At 45.9% G+C, this 12,599-nt stretch overlaps 1 protein-coding gene across 1 annotated transcript in view; it reads right to left on the bottom strand.

Moving 5' to 3' along the window:
• LOC126252582 (ecotropic viral integration site 5 ortholog) overlaps positions 1-11,692 on the bottom strand; it is a 372,193-nt gene extending 360,501 nt beyond the window's left edge. The window contains exon 1 of the mRNA XM_049953493.1: positions 11,592-11,692. The gene's annotated coding sequence lies outside the window, so the exon portion shown is untranslated. The remainder of the gene's footprint in view (positions 1-11,591) is intronic.
• Positions 11,693-12,599: the final 907 nt, after the last annotated feature.

Genomic DNA, 12,599 nt, shown 5'->3' with positions numbered 1-12,599 from the left:
CATCTCATTAAATGTGCGTTGTATTAAATAGCAAATGTTTCGAGAGTATAAAACTCGTGTTTGAAGCAGGATAGTGAATTCAGTTATATGGGAATCACAAGTTTCCGAGTACAAAAGTTCTCCACAGTAAGTGTTACCTTGCTCCATTTCCTAGTTCAACAGAGAGGATCTATGAGGTGACACACAGATCACCAAATATGGAGTTGATACTCGTATTAGAATATTCCTAACGATCTGATTATAGAAGAAAGCCGAAACTGGTAACGTTGTGAGTTATATAATAATGTCCGGTCAAGATGGACTTCGCCTGAAGATCACAAGTAAGAAACTTACTGAAACGTTGCCGCTGAATAACGCCTTCACTCGGCTGATAACCCGGGAAGACTTCACCATCAATATGGACAATTAGTAATAAACTGCCAAGTATGGTTGCTGACTCGTGCATAGACTTCATGTCTTTAGTTGATATTCGGAATTTTAGTTTGGTCCTTTTCTCAAGACCTGTCAATGGACATATAATGACCTCGCGATCAACAGAGAATAAGCCTCGAAAACATGATGTAGAATATTTAAGGAACCATAAAGCAGGGATCCGGCTCATGCGACGGGGGACAAATTAGGTAATTTAGCTGGATGTAACATTTTATTCTTATTGCAGTTATTTCATAAATCGCATAAGTCTTTCGAATCCAAATATGATATCTGTGAGAAATACAGAGTGAACCAGAACTCCAACGACAAAATTTCGGAGGTTATTCAGGGGCATTTTTTTGAATATTTGGCACAGGGATCCTTGTATCTGGTGTCTTATAACAGAATATATAATAATATAAATATGATTTATTCCTTTTCATCCTGCAAATATCTTTGTTTCTGTGACAGTACCTCCTGAACACTGAAAAAACCTGTAATATGCAATCATCAAAATATTGTACACTAAACAACCCTCAGACGAAATGTGCACTGTGAGTACACAGCACACAGTACGTAACAAATGCAGAACTGTGAGACCTGATTTTCTTCCAGTGTATACAGTGTTCAAATAACTTAGGCGAATACAGCCGAGTGACGTCATCAACAACCGCCGGTGTTTCGACAGAAGCACGCCCTGCCATTTTCAAGGCTGAGTTTTGCTTTGGAAAAGGCCGGGTGTGCGCCTGTTGAAATATCAGCGGTTGTCGACGACGTCAACCGGCTGCTTTCCTGTAAGCTATCTGAAAATGCAGAACTGTTCGTTTGCAGGTAAATGGTCTAAATGTTGGCCACCACGATCACGACAGAGTGCACAGCAACTGTTTTCGTTAAACAAACACTGCCGAGAAACAACCCCGGGACACAACTGAGCAGTAACGAATGCATGCATTAAGGCGAAGAGCAAAGTAGGCGTTGCTGTTGTCAACAGCGAGTGGAACAAGTTTGTTTCGAAACAAAACACACGGCGCATACCATCGGCAATTGCTCTGTTGCGCAGATATTTTCAGTTTAATATCATTTCAGTGAAATACAAAGACAAAGACAGCAAACGAAACGCAACTGCTCTGTAGCGAGCCACTGGGTCCCTTATACCATAATATTCAGAAAATATCTCTGAATTTTTTTTGGTGGAGCTCGGGTCCGCTCTGTATTATATTTCCTTATTTAAAGTTAATTTCAAAGCTAGTGGACGTGCTGAAATTTTTTGCATAGTGACCGCTAAAGAAATAAAAAAATAGCACGACATTCGAGTGAACAGTCTTATCTTCCCCATCAATATTTCATAAGAAATTTTGTGATTAATAGCAAAATCGTTTGTCGTGACCGACACGATGAAAGGGTGCAGTACCGGCCGACATTGAAAACAGGTACAACATTCTTCGTTATTCTTGTCAGAACAACATATTTTTTGTAGTAATAACTCAATTTCACTTAATACACCAAAGCCGGATACCAGTGTAGGAAGGAAGGACAATTTATTTAGTTAATTGATCACATGTGCACTCCCACAAAATAAATCCCCATATCCAATTTGGTGAGATCTGTGAAATGAATGAATGTATGGTCGTCTGCTAACCGCAGATAGTGAATGTGAATATATGATCATCTTTGAGACGATCCTTTGGCCACCTTTGGTGGAACAAAAAGGAGATGAAATTTACCTGAGCTTTGAGCGCCTGAAATGTAGCAAGGTGCCCCCCCCCCCCCCCTCGACGGAGGTGCGAGCTGACCTGAAGAACGGCCATGTTTCAGCACTCTGGCGGTGGATCTTGTGTTGGTAGGACCTGTCTTAGGTGTGCTCCGTAAAGACAAAAGAGTGGAGAGAATGGTATGCATGTGGAATACTTAAGAGTAGTTTGGAATAATAATTTCTCTATTTCAGGAACTTTTGTGGGGAGAATTAAATGTCAGGCAGGTAATATTAAGGGGATGGTAGTAATCTTCGGAAGTGACCAACGGTCACAATGAAACCACGTGTAGCAATAAGTTGATATACTTCCGAGTGCTTAAGTTAAGCTGAATTACTGGCGTGTGTACTATAAGTTGGAAATATTTGAGAAATGGCGTGTGCAGGACTTTAAATTAGAGACGAGTACTTCCACGTGGTGAGTACTGTGTGAGTCTCAATCTGTGTATGAGACAAAGGATAAAGAGAAGTACTCGTCCGTGGTATCAGTTGAGGACTCGCCTGTGTGACGAATATGTTCTTAATATTACTTTGCGTGTTATGTTTCCGTGTGACGCTTGATTCAAACTATAATACTCTGAGAGTGAAGCAAGGTGAGTCAGCCGTCTATCCAGCAACGCCGCTTGGCTTGCATTGCACAGGAAGACGTGCATATATCCTCCAGAGTTCATAGTAGGAAAGAAAAGCTACGAAGTGGGGCAGTGTCGTGTGAAACTGGGATGAAAACTAATTGAAGTGGGAAAGCTGAAAGTGATGTGATTATAACGTTGTGACTATTCCTTGTGTTGTATTCCATGTTGCCAGTGTGGTGTATTTCATGTAATTTAAGTATGTGTGGTTTGCATGGGAGAGTAGCAAGATAGCTTCAGAGGTAGTGGGTTATGCTTGTTCCTTTTGTACCGCTCGGTCTGGAGGAAATTTTCGTGATGATGGGTGTGAGAGTCGAAGTGTGAGATATAGCAAAAGATCCACCATCCTATCCAGAAAGTGCACTGTAGCGTTAGATAATTACGAGACCATAAGATAGAGAATCACCAATGTAAAGCCATGCCCACTGGGCGGAGTTTCTCATGTGTAATTGTGGTAGAAAATGTAATGGTGTGTTTAGGTTATAGAATATACCGGAATAAAAAAGACAGTGAAAAGAAAAAGATTGGTGGCCTTTTCCTTCGAATAGTATGTTGTCATGATATCCAGAATTTATAATGTGTGCGCCATTCATATTCAGTGCGATGGCCACGTGTTGATCAAAGCCGTTGGGTAAGAAAGAAAATGTGGTGTTGCCAGTGCGTAGTGAACAGTCAGAGTTGTGTAAATTACTAATAGTCAGATGTGCGTTATCCGTTTCCGTTGCGTAATATTCAAACAGGAGAATAATTTGTAACTTAATTGTGAGTACTAGAGCTCATGTTACTCGATAAATAAGAATGAATCCACTCGCTTGGCAGACCACTCATCTTGCAGGCCTGACTGCTTGATGCCACAGTATGAGCGAGGCATGTGGGTGCCTCTCAACGAAACCCAAGCGGTTATATTATGAGGTAACTTTTCTAAAAGTGCGTTTCATTTTTCCTTAGCAGGGCTGATTATACTATAGACGCAACATTATTGAGAGTATATTAAGACCAAGTAATTCATAAATTTCGTAAGGATACGTACACATCATACACGAGGCAAACTCGCGGAGTAATATGAGGAGGAAACTACTGCGAAAGCAAAGAGAGCTTCACTCCAAGTGTAAACGCAGCCAAAACCTCTCAGACAAACAGAAGCTAAACGATGTCAAAGTTAGCGTAAGGAGGGCTATGTGTGAAGCGTTCAGTGAATTCGAAAGCAAAATTCTATGTACCGACTTGACAGAAAATCCTAGGAAGTTCTGGTCTTACGTTAAATCAGTAAGTGGCTCGAAACAGCATATCCAGACACTCCGGGATGATGATGGCATTGAAACAGAGGATGAGACGCGTAAAGCTGAAATACTTATCACCTTTTTCCAAAGCTGTTTCACAGAGGAAGACCGCACTGCAGTTCCTTCTCTAAACCCTCGCACAAACGAAAAAATGGCTGACATCGAAATAAGTGTCCAAGGAATAGAAAAGCAACTGGAATCACTCAAGAGAGGAAAGTCCACTGGACCTGACGGGATACCAATTCGATTCTACACAGAGTACGCGAAAGAACTTGCCCCCCTCCTAAAAGCCGTGTACCGCAAGTCTCTAGAGGAACGGAAGGTTCCAAATGATTGGAACAGAGCACAGGTAGTCCCAGTCTTCAAGAAGGGTCGTCGAGCAGATGCGCAAAACTATAGACCTATATCTCTGACGTCGATCTGTTGTAGAATTTTAGAACATGTTTTTTGCTCGCGTATCATGTCGATTTTGGAAACCCAGAATCGTCTCTGTAAGAATCAACATGGATTCCGGAAACAGCGATCGTGTGAGACCCAACTCGCTTTTTTTGTTCATGAGACCCAGAAAATATTAGATACAGGCTCCCAGGTAGACGCTATCTTCCTTGACTTCCGGAAGGCGTTCGATACAGTTCCGCACTGTCGCCTGATAAACAAAGTAAGAGCCTACGGAGTATCAGACCAGCTGTGTGGCTGGATTGAAGAGTTTTTAGCAAATAACACAGCATGTTGTTATCAATGGAGAGACGTCTACAGACGTTAAAGTAACCTCTGGCGTGCCACAGGGGAGTGTTATGGGACCATTACTTTTCACAATATATATAAATGACCTAGTAGATAGTGTCCGAAGTTCCATGCGGTTTTTCGCGGATGATGCTGTAGTATACAGAGAAGTTGCAGCATTAGAAAATTGTAGCGAAATGCAGGGAGATCTGCAACGGATAGGCACTTGGTACAGGGAGTGGCAACTGACCCTTAACATAGACAAATGTAATGTATTGCGAATACATAGAAAGAAGGATCCTTTATTGTATGATTATATGATAGCGGAACAAACACTGGTAGGAGTTAATTCTGTAAAATATCTGGGAGTATGCGTGCAGAACGATTTGAAGTGGAATGATCATATAAAATTAATTGTTGGTAAGGCGGGTACCAGGTTGAGATTCATTGGGAGAGTCCTTAGAAAATGTAGTCCATCAACAAAGGAGGTGGCTTATAAAACACTCGTTCGACCTATACTTGAGTATTGCTCAACAGTGTTGGATCCGTATCAGATCGGGTTGACGGAGGAGATAGAGAAGATCCAAAGAAGAGCGGCGCGTTTCGTCACAGGGTTATTTGGTAACCGTGATAGCGTTAAGGAGATGTTTAGCAAACTCAAGTGGCAGACTCCGCAAGAGAGGCGCTCTGCATCGTGGTGTAGCTTGCTGTCCAGGTTTCGAGAGGGTGCGTTTCTGGATGAGGTATCGAATATATTGCTTCCCCCTACTTATACCTCCCGAGGAGATCACGAATGTAAAATTAGAGAGATTCGAGCGCGCACGGAGGCTTTCAGACAATCGTTCTTCCCGTGAACCATTCGCGACTGGAACAGAAAAGGGAGGTAATGACAGTGGCACGTAAAGTGCCCTCCGCCACACACCGTTGGGTGGCTTGCGGAGTATAAATGTAGATGTAGATGTAGATGTAGAGGTGGTCCATACGACAGTCGACCGAGCTGCAGCTTTTGTTGATTGTATGCACTGAGGTGACATAAGTCACGTGTCAGCGATATGAACGTATAGACTCCTGGAAATGGAAAAAAGAACACATTGACACCGGTGTGTCAGACCCACCATACTTGCTCCGGACACTGCGAGAGGGCTGTACAAGCAATGATCACACGCACGGCACAGCGGACACACCAGGAACCGCGGTGTTGGCCGTCGAATGGCGCTAGCTGCGCAGCATTTGTGCACCGCCGCCGTCAGTGTCAGCCAGTTTGCCGTGGCATACGGAGCTCCATCGCAGTCTTTAACACTGGTAGCATGCCGCGACAGCGTGGACGTGTACCGTATGTGCAGTTGACGGACTTTGAGCGAGGGCGTATAGTGGGCATGCGGGAGGCCGGGTGGACGTACCGCCGAATTGCTCAACACGTGGGGCGTGAGGTCTCCACAGTACATCGATGTTGTCGCCAGTGGTCGGCGGAAGGTGCACGTGCCCGTCGACCTGGGACCGGACCGCAGCGACGCACGGATGCACGCCAAGACCGTAGGATCCTACGCAGTGCCGTAGGGGACCGCACCGCCACTTCCCAGCAAATTAGCGACACTGTTGCTCCTGGGGTATCGGCGAGGACCATTCGCAACCGTCTCCATGAAGCTGGGCTACGGTCCCGCACACCGTTAGGCCGTCTTCCGCTCACGCCCCAACATCGTGCAGCCCGCCTCCAGTGGTGTCGCGACAGGCGTGAATGGAGGGACGAATGGAGACGTGTCGTCTTCAGCGATGAGAGTCGCTTCTGCCTTGGTGCCAATGATGGTCGTATGCGTGTTTGGCGCCGTGCAGGTGAGCGCCACAATCAGGACTGCATACGACCGAGGCACACAGGGCCAACACCCGGCATCATGGTGTGGGGAGCGATCTCCTACACTGGCCGTACACCACTGGTGATCGTCGAGGGGACACTGAATAGTGCACGGTACATCCAAACCGTCATCGAACCCATCGTTCTACCATTCCTAGACCGGCAAGGGAACTTGCTGTTCCAACAGGACAATGCACGTCCGCATGTATCTCGTTCCTCCCAACGTGCTCTAGAAGGTGTAAGTCAACTACCCTGGCCAGCAAGATCTCCGGATCTGTCCCCAATTGAGCATGTTGGGACTGGATGAAGCGTCGTCTCACGCGGTCTGCACGTCCAGCACGAACGCTGGTCCAACTGAGGCGCCAGGTGGAAATGGCATGGCAAGCCGTTCCACAGGACTACATCCAGCATCTCTACGATCGTCTCCATGGGAGAATAGCAGCCTGCATTGCTGCGAAAGGTAGATATACACTGTACTAGTGCCGACATTGTGCATGCTCTGTTGCCTGTGTCTATGTGCCTGTGGTTCTGTCAGTGTGATAATGTGATGTATCTGACCCCAGGAATGTGTCAATAAAGTTTCCCCTTCCTGGGACAATGAATTCACGGTGTTCTTATTTCAATTTCCAGGAGTGTATGTGTATGTTTACGTTAATAATAGATTTCCCTTTATTGCTAACACATAGCGCACTGTCGAAAATGTTCAATTTTTCTTCTTCCGACCACAACACTGTCTCCAGTCCGGTAAAGAATCTCATCAACATACGAGAAATATGGACAAAAGCGATTCCGAATCCAACGTTGTAGATGTACCATTTCCGAAACGCGGATGTAAAACGCTGGAGTTCGGTCTTATCAGGTAGACTGGCTATATGCTCGACGTATGCGTTCGGATACAAACGTGGATCTTAGGGGAAGGGGAAGAGAATACGTGAAATCTCCGTTCGCCCCAGCCCCCTCCCACCGCTCTCCGAGATAAACAGCCTTTACACTGAGGTTAAAAAATCGCAACACCAAAAAATAATGTAGAGTAATGAAATTTCGGGAATAAATTAGTCTAGGTAACATATTTAAATGACCAACATTGCAAGATCACAGGTTAATGTAAGTGCGAGATAAGCCATCCCAACTGCGAAATTCTGGTGTATATTAATAACCAGTGTAACCGCCAGCAAACGTACATGTATTGTGTTGTAGAGGTGCCGGATGTCAGTTTGTGGAATGGAATCACGTGCCTGTTGCACTTGGTCGATCGATACAGAGATGGTTAATGCTGTTTGTGTAAGTCCAGTGTGTCTAGCACGCAGACGGGTAGGTTGCAGCCCTCAGCTGGCATCCTTCTAACCAACACACGGCCGTCTCTGGCAGAGAGGCAGAACCAGATTTCATCAGAAAACACAACAGATGTTCACCCTGTCATCGAATGAGCTCTCGCTTGACACCACTGAAGTCGCAAATGGCGGTGGCTTGGGCTCAGTGGAATGCACGCTACAGGACGTCTGGAGCGAGCTGTCTTTGATGTAACCGATTTGTAACAGTTCGTTGTGTCACTGTGGTCCAAGCTGCTGCTCAGATTACTGCTGCAGATGCACTACAAAGCTCCAGACTCATGCGCCGAACACCATGGTCTTCCATCTCTGTAGTCTACAGCCGTCTTACGACCGTACGTTCCCGTGACCACCTCTGCCAGCAATTGTGTACAGTGGCTACATTCCTGCAAAGTCTTTCTGCAACATCGCAGAAGGAACAGCCAGAATCTAGTAGCCCTATCACATGACCTCGAGCCGGACGGTGTAGTCGAGTGGTTCTGGGCACTTCAGTATGGAACCGCGCGACCGCTACGGTCGCAGGTTCGAATCCTGCCTCGGGCATGGATGTGTGTGATGTCCTTAGGTTAGTTAGGTTTAAGTAGTTCTAAGTTCTAGGGGACTGATGACCTCAGATGTTAAGTCCCATAGTGTTCAGAGCCATTTGAACCATTTGTTAAGTCCCATAGTGCTCAGAGCCATTTGAACATGACCACGTTCAAACTCAGGTGTTGGTAAGGTCGCCTTTGTCGCGGCATTCTTAACTGACATCAACTCACTACGTCCATGTCATATGTAACTGATGCTCACGACCGTTACAGCGTATATTTAAAGGAAACATGATTTGCATCCCCGTAGTGGGGTTACTAGCGCAACTCTTATACGAGTGGTGCGAAATTTGAATATACATCGTCTTTCATATGTAGAAAGATGCCTATCAACTCAGTGCTGGTAATTTTTTCCGTCATTGTGTATTTCTACGTGTACCAGTTTCCTGCTTCCCAGCTAACATCCTGAGAGTGAAACAGTATGAAAAACAAGAATCTCGAAATGGTAAGGAGTTCTAGAAAATGACCAGTTACATGCTATACAGGAGACTTTTCAGTTACTTGCCTGCGGGCTTGATAACATGGATGGCCTTGTGGTCGACCGGGGGCTGCAGGAAACACGCTGGAGGACTTCAGAAAGTAAGTTACACATTATTATGGCAGGCTAGATAATTGTTATTGAATGCCACACTACGCGCCTAAGTGGCATGGCAGTGATATGTGACACTTTTTTTCAAGATGGTCACCAAGTCTGTAGGAAAACGGCCGGAATGTTCTACCAGTCGTTCACCTCCTCGACGAAAAAAATCCACTTCTCGGCCACGGAGGTGTAAATGTGTCCATCGTTGGAAAATTTCTTTCCCCCATAAGTTCTTTCAAATTATGGAAAAGATGGAAATTGAATGGCGCAAGATCTGGACTTCCAGAACAGTATCTTCCATGTCAGTGCTGCCTTTGTCAAATTGCTGACACCTTTCCACTACGGATGGGCGCAACACTGCATTTGGTCCATATACTGTCAGAATTTCACGTGAATCTGTGTGCAATTAAGGCGTTTTGCCCACACGAATTGTACGGTGTCGCGTGCTTCAGCTTCGTAGTACGTGTCCAGTTGTTGCACCTATTTCAACGCCCAATATGGTGCATACTGTGTCTGCAGGAAACCCAGAACACAAACTCTCTTGTCAAACTGTGGCTCTTTTGTTGTGCAATATTCTCAGCGCGGGACGACATGTGTAACTTCTTTTCTGAAATTCCTACGTCGGAGCCAGATACGAGGCGGCTGACCTCACCTGCTAGAAAACAACAGACGCGGAACGATCCTTCTAGACGACAAGGTAGAACTGAGAAGTACAGGAAGCTAAGACAAGACAGAAAGGGGAAGATACTACATAAGAAAATAATATCAGAAAGGCTGACTATCGCGAACGGAAGCAGAAACGACGGAAAGAAGTAGCATTTCTGCCCTCTCACGTTCCCCCCCCCCTCCCCCTCCTCCTCCCTCCCCTCCCCGCCCACCCCCACCCCGACCCACCATTTATATGGCAGGGGTGTAGTGTACTAAACTGTGTTGACAATTGTACTGCTAAATGAAATACTGAAAGTAGTGGCGCACACTTCGACGTTATCTACATGTACGTGTACATGACTATTTCGCAATTGGCACTTAGTGCTTGGCAATGGGTTCTTAGGATGACTTTCAGGCTATTTCTCGATTGTTCCATTCTCGCACGTGGGAAAAGTGAACAACTACATTTTCAGTGTGACCTCTGATTTTGCTTATTTTACTTCGATGGTCACTTCTCCCTACGTATATGGGACTCAACAAAATATCGTCTCATTCAGAGAAGAATGTTTGTGCTTAAAATTTGGTAAGAAGATGTTGCTGGAAAGAAAAAGGCCTTTGTTTTAATATTTGTCATCCCATCTCGCTTATAATGTCAGTGACACTATCTCCCACATTTCGCGATAACACAAAACGCTTCTTTGAACTATTTAAATATCCTCCGTCAATCCTATCTAGTAAGGACCCCATGGCGCGTAATTTTACTCCAGAAGAGGACGGACAAGCGTAATGTAACTAGTGTCTTTAGTACATGGGTTGCATCTTCTAAGTGCTCCGACAATAAAACCATTCTCTGGTTCACCTTCCGCATAGCATTTTCATGTGATGAATGCAACTTAAGTTTCTCGTAATCTGCAATGCTTAGCTATTTACTTGAATAGACAACCCCTAATTTCGTGTGATTTAAAGTGTAACCGAAATTTCACGGGCTTTTTAGCACTCGCGTGTTCTTCACACGTTTTCTTATTCAGAGTAAATTGTCACTTTTCTCACCACAACAGGTATCTTGTCTAAATCATTTTACAATTCGTTTTAATCTTCTAATGCGTTTAACTAGACGGTAAATGAGAGCATCTTCTGCAAGCATTCTGAGAGGGCTGCTCAGATTGTCTCCTAAATCGCTTATGTACAAGTAGATTAAGAACAGCAGAATGCGTATCACACTTCCTCGGGGAACCCAGATAACACCTCAGTGTCAATAGATGAGTCCGCGTCAGCCACTACGAACTGTGTGTGACCTTTGTGACGATCAGTCACGAATTATGATGTGTGCATTATGACGTGAAAGTTGTAAAAGTTTGTTGATACTACAGCTCTTACATCAATCCCATGAGACAGGAACTTGCCAGATTTTCAGACGATTTCGTTTAAAACGATGTATTTCTCTGAATTTATTAGAAGTTCTTCTACAACGCTGTACTAAGCAGTAATGTAAACAAATTATAGATGTGTTAGCAAAAGTTGTGTTTCATTATTATTATTATTATTATTAAAACCAAGTTTGGCGCGCTGAAAGTGTGGGTGACGATAAACTATACTCGAGGTGGTAGGGTGGAGGGGTGGGGGAGCCCCCATACGCCTGGATCCGCGTCTGTTTGCGTGGCTGTGCAGAGGCCACGCTGACACCTCGCCCCAGCTGTGGGCCGCTAGACGGAGCACGCGCGTGTGGCGGCGGCCTAGGGAACCAGCAGCTGTCCTAGCAGCGGCGGCCGCGACTACACAAGCAGGCGGCAGAGCTGCGGCCGTTACCTGCAGTGGACTAGAAGAGACCCCCGGCACCTGCTGCGAGCGCGCGCGGCGTGTCCGTGGCCGTGTTCTGTGGCCGGGCGGCAGCGAGCTCGGCTCGGGCGGGCGCTGAGCGGGCACTGGCTGGCGGCGGGCAGGCGGCGCCTCGCCTCGCAGCATCCGCGGTCGATACAGCCGGCCGGCCCGCCACACTCGCCGAGGCGCGCGCGCGCCCTAGCGCCGGAGGCAGGTGCGTGGCGTGGCGTGGCGGCGCCTCGCCGTCTCTCCCAACCTGCTACTCACCACTCGTATCACAAGGGGAGGCTCGTACCGGTCATGACTCGACCCAGCCGCAACGAATATCTCACTAAAAGTGTAATCATTTTTACGTATGTAGAGCTCCAAATTTATCAGTAACTATCCGAGAATGAAGTAGTGTGGTGTCTAAATGTCACGAAAGTGCGAATACTCTGCCGAAAAAATATCACGTAACACCATCAAGGAATAGGCCATTTTATTGGCAAGTGAGCCGGCCGCTGTGGCAGAGCGGTTCGAGGCGCTTCAGTGCGGAACCGCGCTGCCGCTACGGTCGCAGGTTCGAATCCTGCCTGGGGCATGGATGTGTGTGATGTCCTTAGATTAGTTAGGTTTAAGTAGTTCGAAGTATAGGGGACTGATGACCTCAGATGTTAAGTCCCATACTACTCAGAGCCATTTGAACCATTGGGAAGTGATGTGACGAGTAGTTCATCAATGTAGGAGGTGTATGACCTGCAGAAAAATGCTCCTATAGGAGCACAAAAAATGCGAGTATCTTCCTGTTTATATGAAAGACTCTGACTGAAGAGTGAGGTACCACTTGCCTCATATGTGACGGTAGGATCTGTTCCCGAAAGAACAGTTACCTTAGATGACCATGCAGCTTTGCTAGAAATGAAGTTAAAATATGGCTTCCCGGCCATTGACCTTCCTGTACGAACGCAGACGCTATGCCCGAACTCGTACGGGACTTGGTAGATTAATCTGCCACCA

This window comes from Schistocerca nitens, chromosome 1 (assembly GCF_023898315.1).
Source record: "Schistocerca nitens isolate TAMUIC-IGC-003100 chromosome 1, iqSchNite1.1, whole genome shotgun sequence".
In the NCBI taxonomy this organism is placed as follows: Eukaryota; Metazoa; Arthropoda; class Insecta; order Orthoptera; family Acrididae; genus Schistocerca; species Schistocerca nitens.
This window is presented reverse-complemented; position numbering and strand designations above follow the sequence as displayed.